This window comes from Bubalus kerabau, chromosome 1 (genome assembly GCF_029407905.1).
Source record: "Bubalus kerabau isolate K-KA32 ecotype Philippines breed swamp buffalo chromosome 1, PCC_UOA_SB_1v2, whole genome shotgun sequence".
Taxonomy (NCBI): Eukaryota; Metazoa; Chordata; class Mammalia; order Artiodactyla; family Bovidae; genus Bubalus; species Bubalus kerabau.
The window spans coordinates 227,262,016-227,280,083 of record NC_073624.1 but is presented as its reverse complement, the minus strand read 5'-3'; the positions used below and the strand labels follow the sequence as shown (position 1 = coordinate 227,280,083).

Below are 18,068 nucleotides of genomic sequence, written 5' to 3'. Positions count from 1 at the left end.
GCGTTTGTGATTTTGGGAATCACATAGCTTCCTGGATCAGATTCATTTGTGTCAGTCAGTCAGTACTCTGTCCTGTCTCACTCTTCTGTGACCCCATGGACTGTAGTCCGCCAGGCTCCTCTGTCCATGAGCTTTTCAGGCAAGAATACTGAAGCAGGTTGCCATTTCCTCCTCCAGGGGATCTTCCTGACACTGGGATCGAACCTGTGTCTCCTGCATTGGCAGGTGGATTTTTCACCACACCAGTTCTTACATTCGACAATTTCTAATGTAGAAGGTTTTATGAGTCTTTTTTTTAGCACTGTGCAAACAAGATATGTAAAAACTGTCCCATTTGTTGTCATTGTTATTAATAAATAGAATTCAGTAGAACTGAGTTTCCACACTACCAGGTTGATGAAAAATGCAATCTGTAATTATTGAGGAGCCCTACAATTTTCATCAACCCCACTTGCCTCGTGAGTGTTACAGAGTGTCCAAGGGTCAGGATGGAGCCCGCTCTTGTGTTTCCTGAGGTCAAGCAATGGCTTGGGAAACTTCAGCTCTGTCCGTCTACCTGTTTAGAGCTCTTGGCCTACGTCAGGTCCTGGCCCTCTGTAGAGCTCTGTGGATTCATGCTCTTCTGGACACTCTTTGCACTGGACCCTTCCAGGTGGCGCTAGTGGTAAAGAGTCTGCCTGCCAAAGCAGGAGACATTAGAGATGCCGGTTTGATCCCTGGGTCAGGAAGACCCCCTGGGGGAGGAAATGGCAACCCACTCCAGTATTTTGCCTGGAGAATTCAATGGACAGAGGAGCCTGGTGGGCTACAGCCATTGGGTTGCACAGGATTCAACACGACTGAAATAACTGAGCGCACACTCTTTATTGCATCCTTTTTCATCTCCTGTGTTGCTCATTCTGTAAACAGATCTTGCTCCAGGTTCAAGACCCTAAGACAGATCCACAGCCCCACAACCCCACAACCCCAGGCCCCCCAGCAGTGATCCATTAAGTGCAACAAAGGTAAGGTCTGTTGTACCAAAATAGCTCTACCGCATACCTTCTCATCAGCAAAGCACAAGGGTTAACCACTGTCCCATCCTCACCAGCATTTTGTCTCCACAGACTTCCATTATTTGCCTTTCTTTTCTGCTGCTTTCCATTGTTTGTTGTTAATTTCAGTAAAAATATATGACATGAAACATACCCTCTTAAACTTCTAAGCACATAGGACATTTTCTTGTGTTTTTATCCTGTATATCCTAATGACTAAGAAAATTGAGCATTTTTAAACAGGTTGCTAGGTTGACACTTTTGTGAGTGGTCTCTTAAAACTCTTGAAAAACTTTAGCCCATGTCTCTGTTGTTGTTTTTGTTGTTGTTTTGCTCTTTTTAAAAATTAATTTGAGTTCTTTACATACCATTTATATTAGACCTTTGTTAAATATGTGTGTGATGAATGTATATTTTAAGTCTATAGGCGATCTTTTCATTGTGTTCATAGTGCCTCCTGATGAAGTTTAATGTGCTAAATCTATCAATTGTGCTGTTTGTATTTTGTTTAAGAAATCCATTCTACACTGAAAAACCAGCTGGGGTCAGATTTGAATGAACTGTTGCTTGCTTAACCTCAGAAAACCTTTCTAAGATCTCTTTTAAAAATCCCCAAATTTAAAATGTCCACTTTAAGGATATTAATTGGTTAAATGCTGTTGATTCAACTAGTTTGCTCATATGAAAGACAATAATGACAAGTTCCTAATTTACACGAAAATCAAGGCTAAAGGACTTAAAAACCTATGGAAAGAAAAACTTTTAGAAAAATATATAGGAAAAAGAGCTTATTTTATTAAAAAGCTTTTCTTTCAAAATTCAGCCCTACTCTGTTTTGTCAGAGACCCATTACAGTGAGTGCAATGAGCAAGTTGTAATGCAGCAGAGATACATCACTGGAGCGGCCAGGCACATGGCCGTTCACACATTAGCACCAGATCCTCAAGGGTCTTGACACCAGACCATAGAGTTGGAATTTTATCTGGGTGATAAGACAGCTGTTGAGAGGTTTCACATAGGAATTTTACATCAGATCTGCCTTTTAGGAAGATATTTCCAGCAGGAATAAGGCATAGACACTGTAAGAGGGAGAAATAGAATGGCGTAGAAAATGGTGAGAAGGCTGTTGAGTAATCTAGGTGAGAGCGGAGGGGCTTTGAAGTGTGGTAGCAGGTGTTGTGATGGATAAAAGAAGGGGGGGATTTAAGAGCATTTAAGGAGACAATTTACTAGGAGCTAGTTAATGGAAATTAGCTTTTTCCTGGCTCCAAGTAAGGTTAATAGGCCACCTAGGAAATACAAAACTGGAAAGAGGCACAGAAGAGAAATCTGAGTACTATGTGAGGGCCAGTTCTGGAGTGGAGGAAACACACCTGTTTTATTTTCTTCATCTCAAAACTCCTCTTTTAAGGAGATAGAAAAAATGTCTTTCGTTGTTGAGTTCACAGTTCTTTGACAATAACATTTTCATACTAAAAACACATTATTTGATTTTGATCACATTTTTTATTTTACAAGGAAAAATATAGAGGCTTCCACAGTGGCGCTTCCTGGTGAAAGAAAGGATTCTTGAAATTCACAGAGCAAGATGAAATTTAGAACAAATCGATGGGAGGAAATTATGTTTAATAAATGTTCAATTGTGAAATACATGTTAGTTATTCACCTGCAGTCCTTGCCTTTTCTGAATGGAAACACAACGAGGAGCTCATTACTTATGCTAGGAAATGCCTCCCTCCCCCACCACTGCCCACAAAAGCCATAAAATGTTAGTGCTTTAGAAAAATGAGACAGTAATGGCGGTTGAAAGAAGGGAGGGAGGAGATTGCTTTTTAAAACAAATTAGTTGGATGAAATAATACTTGTGACTTCTATAGCAAGGATGAATTGGAGACTATATATGCTAATTTGAATGAAGTTGTCCTAAAAATACTTACCTATGAGAAGGATATAGAAAGTTTTTTTGCTCCCAATGGCAGTTGGGGTTTTTTTTGTCTTTGTATCCAGAATTTGGCCCCAACTGTTCATGCACACAGTTGTTTTTTTGTCTAATGCAATTTCTTTCCATTTTTTTCTTTTAATTTTTTTTACTGAAGGGTAATTGCCTCACAGAATTTTGTTTTCTTCCAAACCTCAGCATGAATCAGCCATCAGTATACATATATCCCCTCCATCTTAAAACTCCCTCCCATCTCCCTCCCCATCCCACCCCTCTAGGTTGATACAGAGCCCTGGTTTTAGTTTCCTGAGCCATACAGCAAATTCCTATTGGCTATCTATTTTACATATGGTAATATAAGTTTCCATGTTACTCATTCCATATATCTCACCCTCTCCTCCCCTCTTCCCATATCCATAAGTCTTTTCTCTGTCTTTCTCCACTGCTGCCCTTCAGCAATAAATTCTTCAGTACCATTTTTCTAGATTCCGTATATGTGCATTAGAATATGTTATTTATCTTTCCCTGACTTACTTCACTCTGTATAATAGGTTCTGGGTTCATCCACCTCATCAGAACTGACTCTAATGTGTTTCTTTTTATAGCTGAGTAATATTCCATTGTGCATATGTACCACAGTTTCTTTATCCATTCATCTGTTGATGGACAGCTAGGTTGCTTCCATGTTCTAGCTATTGTAAATAGTGCTGCAGTGAATAATGGGATACGTATGTCTTTTTCAATTTTGGTTTCCCCAGGGTATATGCCAAGGAGTGGGATTGCTGGTCATATTATGGTTTTATTCCTAGTTTTTTAAGGAATCTTCATACCATCTTCCATAGTGGCTGTGATACAGTTTCTTTGTATTTTGTTGTTTGAGGAGAGGTGTGTCCAGGTGCAAGCTTTGCAGAGTTGCAGGTAAGAGTCCCAGGTCTCAGGTCTGTCTCATTTCCACTTGTGATGATGTTAGTACTGTGGGGGACAATGGCTACCCTGGTTTCCCACTTCACCTCTGGCTACCATGTCATCAGGACACATTCATCAGCCCATATTTATTTAAGTCCCCTATTCAGAGAAATGAATGTGCTGCTTGCCTTAAGCCAAAGTTAACAGAAGGAATCACTATGTCCAGGGGACTGAGATGATTTTGATTGACTTTGGGTTATCAGAGTCCACCCTGGAACCTGGAGATAAAGTCAGCTTAGCTTCAAAGTACAGGACTATCCAGGAAAAGGCTGCTGCTGCTGCTGCTAAGTCGCTTCAGTCATGTCCAACTCTGTGCGACCCCATGGACTGCAGCCTACCAGGCTCCTCTGTCCATGGGATTTTCCAGGCAAGAGTACTGGAGTGGGTTGCCATTGCCTTCTCTGAGGAAAAGGCTAGATAATGGAATAATCTTATGAGTTCTGCTATGAACAGAGAAGAGGGAATGTGTTATTACTCACAGCATTCAAACACCAATGGGAGAGATATGGTATTTTCTAATAGTTTATACTTGATAAAGAAACTTAACTGAAATATGGGTGCAAATTTGAGTCCTTATACTTTCCAAAGTTCTTTTACACTGAATCTCTTTTGATCTCTGTAAAAGCCATTAAGATTTTCAAGGTAGGCAATGGATTCTCTTTCTTCTGCAGAAGGAGAAACCGAGGAAGGAAGGACTTCGAGGAGAGACTGAATCTTGGTTGTGAATCTGTGAGAGAGAGTGTTGACCTAGTGCTTAATGCTTAGGTTTTGAAGTAGGAGACCTCTGGTTGTTTGGGCATGTTCTTAGATCTCTCAGAGACTCAGTTATTTCAGCAGTAAACAGGGATTAAAATATCCACCACTAATGACTATAAGAGGAGAATTAAAAGGGATGATGTAGGTGAAGCATGCACTCTCTGGATGGTTCTGAGGACAGGTGTTGAGAGATTAAGGGTTCAGGTATGAGATAGGCTGCTGCTGCTGCTGCTAAGTTGCTTCAGTCGTGTCCGACTCTGTGCGACCCCATAGACGGCAGCCCACCAGGCTCCACCATCCCTGGGATTCTCCAGGCAAGAACACTGGAGTGGGTTGCCATTCCCTTCTCCAATGTATGAAAGTGAAAAGTGAAAGTGAAGTCGCTCAGCCATGTCCGACTCTTAGCGACCCCATGGACTGCAGCCCACTAGGCTCCTTCGTCCATGGGATTTTCCAGGCAAGAGTACTGGAGTGGGGTGCCATTGCCTTCCCCCATGAGATAGGGTATCTGGTTCCAATCCCAACTCCATCATCTACTAGTTTCAGGGCCTTGGCAAGTCATTTACTTCTCTCTGACCTTCAGTTTCTTGATCTACAACATGGGCTGATAAGATAGAATCTTACTAATAGAGTTTCTAGGAAAATGAATTGAAATAATGACTGTAAAGCATTTAACACAGTATCAAGCACCAAGTGAGCATCAGATCAGATTTGGGTGTGATATTTTGATCATACGTTAGCTAGGACCCTCAATACAGGTGGTGTGGATTATCTGAGGTTCCTAGCCTTCATCTGTAATATGACCAACAACTGATCCTATAGCTCCAGAACCCTTTCCTTTACATGACCTGGGATATACCTTTGTTTCTTTGGTAGGAGTCAGTTGGTGCATGGATGCATACAGCATTTTTATTTATTTATTTTTTGACTATTAGGAACTTTTATTATTTTTTAATAAATTTATTTATTTTAATTGGAGGCTAATTACTTTACAATATTGTATTGGTTTTGCCATACTTCATCATGAATCCACAATGGGTGTGCACATGTTCCCCATCTTGAACCCCCCTCCCACCTCCCTCCTCATACCATCCCTCTGGGTCATCCCAATGCACCAATCCCGAGCATCCTGTATCATGCATCGAACCTGGACTGGTGATTTGTTTCACATATGATAATAAACATGTTTCAATGCCATTCTCCCAAATCATCCCACCCTCGCCCTCTCCCACAGAGTCCAAAAGACTGTTCTATACATCTGTGTCTCTTTTGCTGTCTCACATACAGGGTTATCGTTATCATCTTTCTAAATTCCATATATATGCATTAGTATACTGTATTGGTGTGTTTCTTTCTGGCTTACTTCACTCTGTATAATAGGCTCTAGTTTCATCCACCTCATTAAAACTGATTCAAAAGTATTCTTTTTAATGGCTGAATAATACTCCATTGTGTATATGTACCACAGCTTTCTTATCCATTTGTCTGCTGATGGACATCTAGGTTGCTTCCATGTCCTGGCTATTATAAGCAGTGCTGCGATGAACATTGGGGTACATGTGTCTCTTTCAATTCTGGTTTCCTCGGTATGTATGGCAGGCTGGGTCATATGGCAGTTCTATTTCCAGTTTTTTAAGGAATCTCCACACTGTTCTCCATAGTGGCTGTACTAGTTTGCATTCCCACCAACAGTGTAAGAGGGTTCCCTTTTCTCCACACCCTCTCCAGCATTTATGGCATGTAGACTTTTGGATCGCAGCCATTCTGACTGGCATGAAATGATACCTCATTGTGGTTTTGATTTGCATTTCTCTGATAATGAGTGACATTGAAAATTTTTTCATGTGTTAGCCATTTGTATGTCTTCTTTGGAGAAATGTCTGTTTAGTTCTTTGGCCCATTTTTTGATTGAGTTGTTTATTTTTCTGGAATTGAGCTTCAGGAGTTGCTTGTATATTTTTGAGATTAATTCTTTGTCCGTTGCTTCATTTGCTATTGTTTTCTCCCATTCTGAAGGCTGTCTTTTCACCTTGTTTATAGTTTCCTTTGTTGTGCAGAAGCTTTTAGTTTTAATTAGGTCCCATTTATTTATTTTTGCTTTTATTTCCAATATTCTGGGAGGTGGGTCATAGAGGATCCTTCTGTGATTTATGTCAGAGAGTGTTTTGCCTATGTTCTCCTCTGGGAGTTTTATAGTTTCTGGTCTTATATTTAGATCTTTAATCCATTTTGAGTTTATTTTTGTGTATGGTGTTAGAGTTCTAGTTTCATTCTTTTACAAGTGGTTGACCAGTTTTCCCAGCACCACTTGTTAAAGAGATTGTCTTTTCTCCATTGTATTTTCTTGCCTCCTTTGTCAAAGATAAGGTGTCCATAGGTGCATGGATTTATCTCTGGGCTTTCTATTTTGTTCCATTCATCTATATTTTTGTCTTTGTGCCAGTACCATGCTGTCTTGATGACTGTGGTTTTGTAGTAGAGCCTGAAGTCAGGCAGGTTGATTCCTCCAGTTCCATTCTTCTTTCTCAAGATTGCTTTGGCTATTCGAGGTTTTTTGTATTTCCATACAAATTGTGAAATTACTTGTTCTAGCTCTGTGAAAAATACCATTGGTAGCTTGATAGGGTTTGCAGTGAATCTATAGATTACTTTGGGTAGTATACTCATTTTCACCATATTGATTCTTCTGACCCATGAACACGGTATATTTCTCCATCTATTAGTGTCCTCCTTGATTTCTTTCACTAGTGTTTTATAGTTTTCTATATATAGGTCTTTAGTTTCTTTAGGTAGATATATTCCTAAGTATTTTATTCTTTTCATTGAAATGGTGAATGGAATTGTTTCCTTAATTTCTCTATTTTCTCATTATTAGTGTATAGGAATGCAAGGGATTTCTGTGTGTTGATTTTATATCCTGCAACTTTACAATATTCATTGCTTAGCTCTAGTAATTTTCTGGTGGAGTCTTTAGGGTTTTCTATGTAGAGGATCATATCATCTGCAAACAGTGAGAGTTTTACTTCTTCTTTTCCAATTTGGATTCCTCTTATTTCTTTTTCTGCTCTGACTGCTATGGCCAAAACTTCCAAAACTATGTTGAATAGTAATGGTGAAAGTGGGCACCCTTGTCTTGTTCCTGACTTTAAGGGAAATGCTTTCAATTTTTCACCATTGAGGATAATGTTTGCTGTGGGTTTGTCATATATAGCATTTATTACATTGAGGTATGTTCCTTCTATTCCTGCTTTCTGAAGAGTTTTTATCATAAACAGATGTTGAATTTTGTCAAAGGCTTTCTCTGCATCTATTGAGATAATCATATGGCTTTTATTTTTCAATTTGTTAATGTGGTGTATTACATTGATTGATTTGTGGATATTGAAGAATCCTTGCATCCCTGGGATAAAGCCCACTTGGTCATGAAGTATGATCTTTTTAATGTGTTGTTGGATTCTGATTGCTAGAATTTTGTTAAGGATTTTTGCATCTATGTTCATCAGTGATATTGGCCTGTAGTTTTCTTTTTTTGTGGGATCTTTGTCAGGTTTTGGTATTAGGGTGATGGTGGCCTCATAGAATGAGTTTGGAAGTTTGCCTTCCTCTGCAATTTTCTAGAAGAGTTTGAGTAGGATAGGTGTTAGCTCTTCTCTAAATTTTTGGTAGAATTCAGCTGTGAAGCCGTCTGGACCTGGGCTTTTGTTTGCTGGAAGATTTCTGATTACAGTTTCAATTTCTGTGCTTGTGATGGGTCTGTTAAGATTTTCTATTTCTTCCTGGTCGAGTTTTGGAAAGTTGTACTTTTCTAAGAATTTGTCCATTTCTCCCAAGTTGTCCATTTTATTGGCATATAATTGCCATATGGCATTTTTATTATTTCTGCTTTATTACAGGCTGGGCTGGGTAGAAAGATATGGGAGCCCTGCACACCCACACCCAGCTTCTGCTCTGAGGAGACGAGGCATCTTCACTGAGGAGGTGAGTTAAAAACAAAGCCCTAGTGCAAATCGTGCTTCAATTATATCCATTTCCCAGATTCGAGGGAAGACTGCAGTGCTGTCTTATCTTTGTGTGAAAAAGAAGCAGAACATTAGATGTGAAAAAGGCATGCTTTGACAGCGATTTCACACTCCAGTGAAAGGCATTAGTTCTTCCCCTAGAACCGAAAAGGCAGAGTGGAGACCGACCATGTGTGTAAAATGTCAGAGAGCACTGCAAGTCAATTGCAGTATTTTAGTGCTTCATATATAGGCCTGTTTCACTTTCTGACATCTGTTTTTAATCCAGAAGCTTACAGAGAAATAGGATATTGTCCTGTTGAAGAGTTATTTTCTCAACTAAGTCAAAATATTTTATGGAGAAGTGTTGTTGTGAAGCATTTTTCTGATTGACATTTCAGCACAAGTGTATTGATTATCATTTATTATAACTGTGACATTAAACATGTTTATTAATTAACTTTAATAGAGTTGTTAAGAGCCAGTTATGCTCACTAGAAAAAATGAAGTAGAAAACACAAATAAAAACAACCATAATCCAGCAAGTGCTTTGGATTCTTGACATTAGTTTGCATTTATGGTTTCATGCATTTTTAAAAAAATCTATGGTGCATATTGTGGGTGTTCATATATATTTCACTCTGTTTCCCTGTAATATATTCAAAACATCTCTCATGATCATATTTTTCTCTCTTTAAACATTTTTAATTCTTATATTTTGGACACACAAAAAGGTGTAGAGAATAGCAGAACAAATACTAAGTACCTCTGAACACACACAAAAAATCACAAACAATTCAGTTGAATCTCTTATCACACTGGCAAAGGTAACTGTGCATTGAACTTTGGTGTTTATCATTTTCATAAACTGTATGTTCTTTTATGGTACATTTAGGTAGCTTTAATATTTTTAGTACTGTTTCATGTAGTTCAGATTTTCATCTAAGTGATGTCAGATAGTAATTTTTCTGTAAACTGCCTTTTATATATCCTCTGTGATTTTTTTATTTTTCAGATTCATCTATGTTGATGCTTGTAGCACTAGTCATTTTTATTTGTATCATATTCCATTTTATAAATATGACACAAGTTATTTGTCCACTCATCAGATGATGGGCATAGTTACACATGTTAATAGGTATGAATGCAGCTCTATATGCCTAGAAAGGGAATTGAAGGGTATGACTATCCTCAAATTAGTTAGATGGTGTCAAATATTCCCAAAGGTGTTGTATCAGTACATACCCGTTAACATGTTAAGCATCCCCTTTCTTCAAATCTTCCTCAAGTCTTTAAATATTTTTGCCTATCACACAGGTATGAAATAGTTTTCCATTGTGCTTTTAATGATTGGTTTTATGATTGTGCATGAGAGTGAACAGATTTCATCTGCTTTTTTAATCTGTTTGAGTTTCTTTTATAACATTGGCTTCATATGCTTTATCAATATTTTAAATTTACTACTTATTTTATAGGTATGTAGAAAATATATGTTTGTGGGAGTGAATACACACACACACACACATATATATATACACATATGCTAATCTTTTATCATATTAACAAAATTGTTAGTTTCTGATATGTGTTGCATATGTTTTTGGTGTCTTTTGATGAACAGAAGCTTTTAATATAGTTGAATTTGTTAATTTTTATTTATGCTTTTTGTGTTTTACTTAAAGAACACTTTCTGTGTCAGAAAGCTGATTTGAGTATTCTCCAGGTTTTAAGGATTTTGCTTTTTACTTTTAGATCCCTACCACACCAAAAGTTGCTTTTTGGTTCAGTATGTAGTAAGTTTTTATCCCCATATATGTCCCAGCACCATTTGTAGACAGCTTGTCATCTGTGCTCTAATCTTCAACATCTTCTCTGACTTAGATGGCTCCTGCATATGCATGGATCTGGTTCTGAGCTCTCTGTTTTGTTCCATTGGTTAATTTATCTAAATCTACCAATGTGATGTTATCATATTACAATAGCTTTATAATGTATTTTGATATCTGGTGGTAAAAATCTTCAACTTTAATTTTCTCTAAAGTTCTTGGAGCTATTACTGGACCTTTGCATTACACATTAATTTTAAAATTGACTTGTTACATTCCATGAAAAACATATTAGTATTTTGAGTGGCATGAATTTATACATTTATTTTGGAAGAATTGACATCTTTACTATGTTAATTCTCAATTATTTCTTCATTTATTTAAATTTATTTAATTTAAAAATGAAGTTTTCTGATTTTTCTGTAGAAACATTGCATATCTTTTGTTAAATCTATTTCTAACATAGTACAATGTACTGCTAAAAATTCATTTGCTAATTTTTATTTGTAGCTAAATGAGAATAAAATAATAATAAAGAATAAAAATGCAATTGAACACTCAGTTAACAAAATGGGTTCATGTATTATCTTTTATTTTTAATGTAGATAATCATATTGTATCTAAATAATGAGGGTTTTATTTCTTCCCTTTAATATGAAGTACTATGAAAGTAGATTTAGAGGCATGTCCTTAAACAAATTAAGGCAGTTCCCTTATATTTTTTCTGTGCTAATTGCTTTATTGTTAGTGAGTGTTGATAAAATTTTATTTGATGCCTGGTTTTGCTCCATCTATTGAGATGAACTGTGTTGTTCTCTTTCAATCTCTTAATATTATGAAATATATTAATTTTCTACTATTAAACTATTTCTATATTACTGCAAAAAACATAACTTGGTCACAATAGACAATAATTTTACATAGTGCTGTGGTTATGTAGTGCTAATATATTCTTAGGATATTTGCATTTATATTCATAAGTTCACCTAATTGTTAATTTTCCTTATTCTCATGGTTCTCAAGTTTATCCTAGTTTCATGAAATGAGTTTGGAAATGTTTGTTTTTTTCCTGTTTTCTGGAAGCCTGCTGTGTTTCTCTGTGTGATTGGTGTAATTTCTTTAATGAGTAAAGTCTCTTCTCATTTTCTGTTGCGTTTAGTGTTAGTTTGGTAAGCTATTTTTTCCTAAAAATATGTGCTTCTAAAATTTATTTAAAATTGACTTGTTATGATTTTTAAAGTTTATGCTTTAAATTTAGGCCTAGGCTATGTGGGCTCATGGTAACATTATTGTCTGAATTCTTATATTTTGGTTGTTTTTTGCCTTTATGTTTGAAAGTTGACTGAACATAAAATCTTCAGCTCACATTTACTTTAGTGTCTTACATATGTTACTCCATTGTCTTCTGGTATCAAGCATTGATATTGATACTTCTGATGATGATTTGATTTTTTTTCTTACAGTCACTTTGTCTTTTTGCTTATATACCCCAATATTTTTTTCTTTTTCTTTAAAGTCAATAATTATGGCAAAAATATATCCTGTCCAATAAACAGAGAAAAACATTTGCAAAAATCCAATATCTTCCTCTAATAAATAAAAGAAGCTCAACAAACAAGGAATAAAATAGAACTTCCTCATTCTGATAAAAGACATCTACAAAAAACTCACAGCTAACTTCATGCTTAATGGTGAAAGACTTATTTCTCTCCTCCTAAGATCAGGAACAATAAAAGAATGACAGTTCTCATACTTTCTACCCAACATGGTACTGGGGATTCTACCCAAAACACAAAGGCAAGAAAAATAAATAGAGACATTGAGATTGGAAAGGGAGAAATAAAGCTATTTCTATCTCAGATGAACAACCTTGTATACAGTAGTCCCCCCTTATTCACAGGGGATACATTCTAAGATGCATAGTGGATGTGTGAAACTGTGAATAGTACAAAACCCTATATATACTGTGTTTTTCCTATATATAGATACCTATGATGGCTGGATGGCATCACCAACTCGATGGACATGAGTTTAAGTGAACTCCAGGAGTTGGTGATGGACAGGGAGGCCTGGCGTGCTGTGATTCATGGGGTTGCAAAGAGTTGGACACGACTGAGTGACTGAACTGAACTGAATTGACTGATGATAAAGTTTAATTTATAAATTAGGCACATTAAGAGATAAATAATAACAAATCCTAAAATAGAACAATTACAACAATACACTGTAAAAAAAATGCTATGGGAATGTAGTCTCTCTCTTGCTCTCTCAAAATATCTTATTGTATAAATTTAATGTATTTTCCATCTTAACTAAATACTTACCATGCACAGGGACTGGTTGAGTTGTAAAAGCAAAACCAGCATAGACTTCTTTTTATTTCTTCACAATTTTGTGGATAGAATACGTTTTCTTACTATAGATGTTAGTTCAGTTCAGTTTAGTCGCTCAGTCGTGTCCGACTCTTTGAGACCCCATGAATTGCAGCATGCCAGGCCTCCCTGTCCATCACCAACTCCCGGAGTTCACTCAGACTCACGTCCATCGAGTCCGTGATGCCATCCAGCCATCTCATCCTCTGTCGTCCCCTTCTCCTGCCCCAATCCCTCCCAGCATCAGAGTCTTTTCCAATGAGTCAACTCTTCACATGAGGTGGCCAAAGTATTGGAGTTTCAACTTTAGCATCATTCCTTCCAAAGAAATCCCAGGGCTGATCTCCTTCAGAATGGACTGGTTGGATCTCCTTGCAGTCCAAGGGACTCTCAAGAGTCTTCTCCAACACCACAGTTAAATAGCATCAATTCTTCGGTGCTCAGCTTCTTCACAGTCCAACTCTCACATCCATACATGACCACAGGAGAAACCATAGCCTTGACTAGATGGACCTTTGTTGGCAAAGTAATGTCTCTGCTTTTGAATATGCTATCTAGGTTGGTCATAACTTTCCTTCCAAGGAGTAAGTGTCTTTTAATTTCATGGCTGCAGTCACCATCTGCAGTGATTTTGGAGCCCAGAAAAATAAAGTCTGACACTGTTTCCACTGTTTCCCCATCTGTTTCCCATGAAGTGATGGTACCAGATGCCATGATCTTAATTTTCTGAATGTTGAGCTTTAAGCCAACTTTTTCACTCTCCACTTTCACTTTCATCAAGAGGCTTTTTAGTTCCTCTTCACTTTCTGCCATAAGGGTGGTGTCATCTGCATATCTGAGGTTATTGATATTTCTCCGTGCAATCTTGATTCCAGCTTGTGTTTCTTCAAGTCCAGCGTTTCTCATAATGTACTCTGCATATAAGTTAAATCAGCAGGGTGACAATATACAGCCTTGACGTACTCCTTTTCCTATTTGGAACCGGTCTGTTGTTCCATGTCCAGTTCTAACTGTTGCTTCCTGACCTGCATACAAATTTCTCAAGAGGCAGATCAGGTGGTCTGGTATTCCCATCTCTTGAAGAATTTTCCACAGTTTATTGTGATCCACACAAAGGCTTTGGCATAGCCAATAAAGCAGAAATAGATGTTTTTCTGGAACTCTCTTGCTTTTTCCATGATCCAGCAGATGTGGCAATTTGATCTCTGGTTCCTCTGCCTTTTCTAAAACCAGCTTGAACATCAGGAAGTTCATGGTTCACATATTCCTGAAGCCTGGCTTGGAGAATTTTGAGCATTACTTTACTAGCATGTGAGATGAGTGCTGGAGAAGGAAATGGCAACCCACTTCAGTGTTTTTACCTGGAGAATCCCAGGGACGGGGGAGCGTGGTGGCTGCCGTCTATGGGATGGCACAGAGTCAGACACGACTGAAGCGACTTAGCAGCAGCAGCAGTAGCAGAGATGAGTGCAATTGTGCAGTAGTTTGAGCATTCTTTGACATAGCTTTTCTTTGGGATTGGAATGAAAACTGACCTTTTCCAGTCCTGTGGCCACTGCTGAGTTTTCCAAATTTGCTGGCATATCGAGTGCAGCACTTGCACAGCATCATCTTTCAGGATTTGAAATAGCTCAACTGGAATTCCATCACCTCCACTAGCTTTGTTCGTAGTGATGCTTTCTAAGGCCCACTTGACTTCACATTCCAGGATGTCTGGCTGTAGGTGAGTGATCATACCATCGTGATTATCTGGGTTGTGAAGATCTTTTTTGTACAGTTCTTCTGTGTATTCTTGCCACCTCTTCTTAATATCTTCTGCTTCTGTTAGGTCCATACCATTTCTGTCCTTTATTGCGCCCATCTTTGCATGAAATGTTCCCTTGGTATCTCTCATTTTCGTGAAGAGATCTCTAATCTTTCCCATTCTGTTGTTTTCCTCTATTTCTTTGCATTGATCACTGAGGAAGGCTTTCTTATCTCTTCTTGCTATTCTTTGGAACTCTGCATTCAGATGCTTATATCTTTCCTTTTCTCCTTTGCTTTTTGCTTCTCTTCTTTTCACAGCTATTTGTAAGGCCTCCCCAGACAGCCATTTTGCTTTTTTGCATTTCTTTTCCATGGGGATGGTCTTGATCCCTGTCTCCTGTACAGTGTCACGGACCTCGTTCCATAGTTCATCAGGCACTCTATCTATCAGATCTAGGCCCTTAAATCTATTTCTCACTTCCACTGTATAATCATAAGGGATTTAATTTAGGTCATACCTACATGGTCTAATGCTTTTCCCTACTTTCTTCAATTTAAGTCTGAATTTGGCAATAAGGATTTCATGATGAGCCACAGTCAGCTCCTGGTCTTGTTTTGGTTGACTGTATAGAGCTTCTCCATCTTTAGCTGCAAAGAATATAATCAATCTGATTTTGGTGCTCACCATCTGGTGATGTCCATGTATAGAGGCTTCTCTTGTGTTGTTGGAAGAGGGTGTTTGCTATTACCAGTGCATTCTCCTGGCAAAACTCTATTAGTCTTTGCCCTGCTTCATTCCGTATTCCAAGGCCAAATTTTCCTGTTACTCCAGATGTTTCTTGACTTCCTACTTTTGCATTCCAGTCCCCTATAATGAAAAGGACATCTTTTTTGGGTGTTAGTTCTAAAAGGTCTTGTAGGTCTTCATAGAACTGTTCAACTTCAGCTTCTTCATGTTACTGGTTGGGGCATAGACTTGGATTACTGTGATATTGAATGGTTTGCCTTGGAAACGAACAGAGATCATTCTGTCATTTTTGAGATTGCATGCAAGTACTGCATTTCGAATTCTTTTGTTGACCATGATGGCTACTCCATTTCTTCCAAGGGATTCCTGCCCGCAGTAGTAGATATAACGGTCATCTGAGTTAAATTCACCCATTCCAATCCATTTTAGTTGCAGATTCCTAGAATGTCGACATTCACTCTTGCCATCTCTTGTTTGACCACTTCCAATTTGCCTTGATTCATGGACCTGACATTTCAGGTTCCTGTGCAATATTGCTCTTTACAGCATCAGACCTTGCTTCTATCACCAGTCACATCCACAGCTGGGTATTGTTTTTGCTTTGGCTCCATCCCTTCATTCTTTCTGGAGTTATTTCTCCACTGATTAGTAACTGTATCATATAATTTTTTTTTCTTAAGAACTTTCATCTTTTCACTTAAAGGAAGCACTTTAGAGATTCTCTTTAGCATATCTGAATCACCAGCATCATTACTTTTCAGCTTTGGAATCATTATTAATTAAAATAAGAATTACTTGAATATAAGCACTGGGACACCATAGCCATCTGATAACCAAACTAAATGACTAACGAGTGGGATATCCTGGACAAAGACATAATTCACATCCTAGGTGAGATATAGCAGGATGGTGTGAGATTTTATCATACTTCTTAGAATGGTGCACAATTTTAAATTTATGAATTTTTTGTTCCTAGAATTTTACATTTAATAGTTTTAGATCTTGGTTAATTAACTGAAACTATGAAAAGGGGACTCGTTATTGTTGCAAGGTAAAGAAACAAAAGTAAAATTCACTAAAAAAGTTGAAATTATCAGCTGCAAGATATATTTTTATTTTAAAGGCATTTGTAACCAGGTATTCTTATCATCAATTTTACCTGTCTCTTGTCTCTACTCTGTTTTCCACTATGCTCATCTTTCTTAGGCATTTCTTTACATGTTGTTGTCATGTTGCGTTTTTTTTATTTGTCCTATACTGACTTAACAGCTCCACTGGAAAGAAAGCTTATCTTTTTCATGTTTCCTGTGAATCATAGGATTTATTTGATTGAACCAGGTGAAACTACTTGGTCATCCATGAACCTAAATGGGACATGTGCTTAGTCCTGCATTGTTTAATATGGACATGGCTGAATAATATTCTGATTGGTCAGATCAAGGTAATATGAACAGAAGTAAGGAAGATGAAGTAAGGAAGAAAAAAGAAGTGTCCTTTTAGCAATTGGTCAGTCAGTTCAGTCGTGTCCGACTCTTTGTGACCCCATGGACAGCACACCAGGCCTCCCTGTCCATCACCAACTCCTGAAGCTTACTCAAACTCATGTCCATTGAGTTGATGATGCCATCCGACTATCTCATCTTCTGTTGTCCCCTTTTCCTGCCTTCAATCTTTCCCAGAATCAGTGTCTTTTCATAGGAGTCAGTTCTTTGCATCAGGTGGCCAAAGTATTGGAGTTTCAGCTTCAGCATCAGTATTTCCAATGAATATTCAGGACTGATTTCCTTTAGGATGGACTGGTTTGATCTCTTTGAAGTCCAAGGTACTCTCAAGAGTCTTCTCCAACACCACAATTTAAAAGTCTCAATTTTTCGGCGCTCAGCTTTTTTATAGTCCAACTCTCACATCCATACGTGACTACTGGAAAAACCATAGCTTTGACTAGACGGACCTTTGTTCACAAAGCAATGTCTCTGCTTTTTAATATGCTGTCTAGGTTGGTCATAACTTTTCTTCCAACTCATTTCTTCCAAGGAGCAAGCATCTTTTAATTTCATGGCTGCAGTCACCATCTGAAGTGATTTTGGAGCCCACAAAAATAAAGTTTCTCGCTGTTTCCACTGTTTCCCCATCTGTTTGCCATGAATGGGACTAGATGCCATGATCTTAGTTTTCTGAATGTTGAGTTTTAAGCCAGCTTTTTCACTCTCTTCTTTCACTTTCATCAAGAGGCTCTTTAGTTGTTCGCTTTCTTCAATAAGGGTGGTATCATCTGCATATCTGAGGTTATTGGTATTTCTCCCGGCAATCTTGATTCCAGCTTGTGCTTCATCCAGTACAGCATTTCTCATGATGTACTCTGCATATAAGTTAAATAAGCAGGGTGACAATAAACAGCCTTGACATACTCCTTTCCTGATTTGGAACTAGTCTGTTGTTCCATGTCCGGTTCTATCTGTTGCTTCTTGACTTGCATACAGGTGTCTCAGGAGACAGGTCAGGTGGCCTAGTATTCCCATCTCTTGAAGAATTTTCCACAGTTTGTTGTGATCCACACAGTCAAAGGGTTTGGCATAGTCAATAAAGCAGAAGGAGAAGTTTTTCTGAAACTCTCTTGCTTTTTCGATGATCCAGTGGATGTTGGCAATTTGATTTCTGGTTCCTCTGCCTTTTCTAAATCCAG

General features: G+C 37.9%; 1 protein-coding gene across 20 annotated transcripts in view; it reads left to right on the top strand.

Annotated features, from left to right (window-relative positions):
* PPP2R2B (protein phosphatase 2 regulatory subunit Bbeta) overlaps nucleotides 1-18,068 on the top strand; it is a 705,283-nt gene that overhangs the window by 84,011 nt on the left and 603,204 nt on the right. For 17 of the 20 annotated variants that reach the window (XM_055557503.1, XM_055557439.1, XM_055557435.1 and 14 more), the window contains one exon: nucleotides 8,589-8,673. The exons of the other annotated variants lie outside the window; for them this stretch is intronic. The gene's annotated coding sequence lies outside the window, so the exon portion shown is untranslated. The remainder of the gene's footprint in view (nucleotides 1-8,588; nucleotides 8,674-18,068) is intronic. 20 annotated transcript variants of the gene reach the window in all.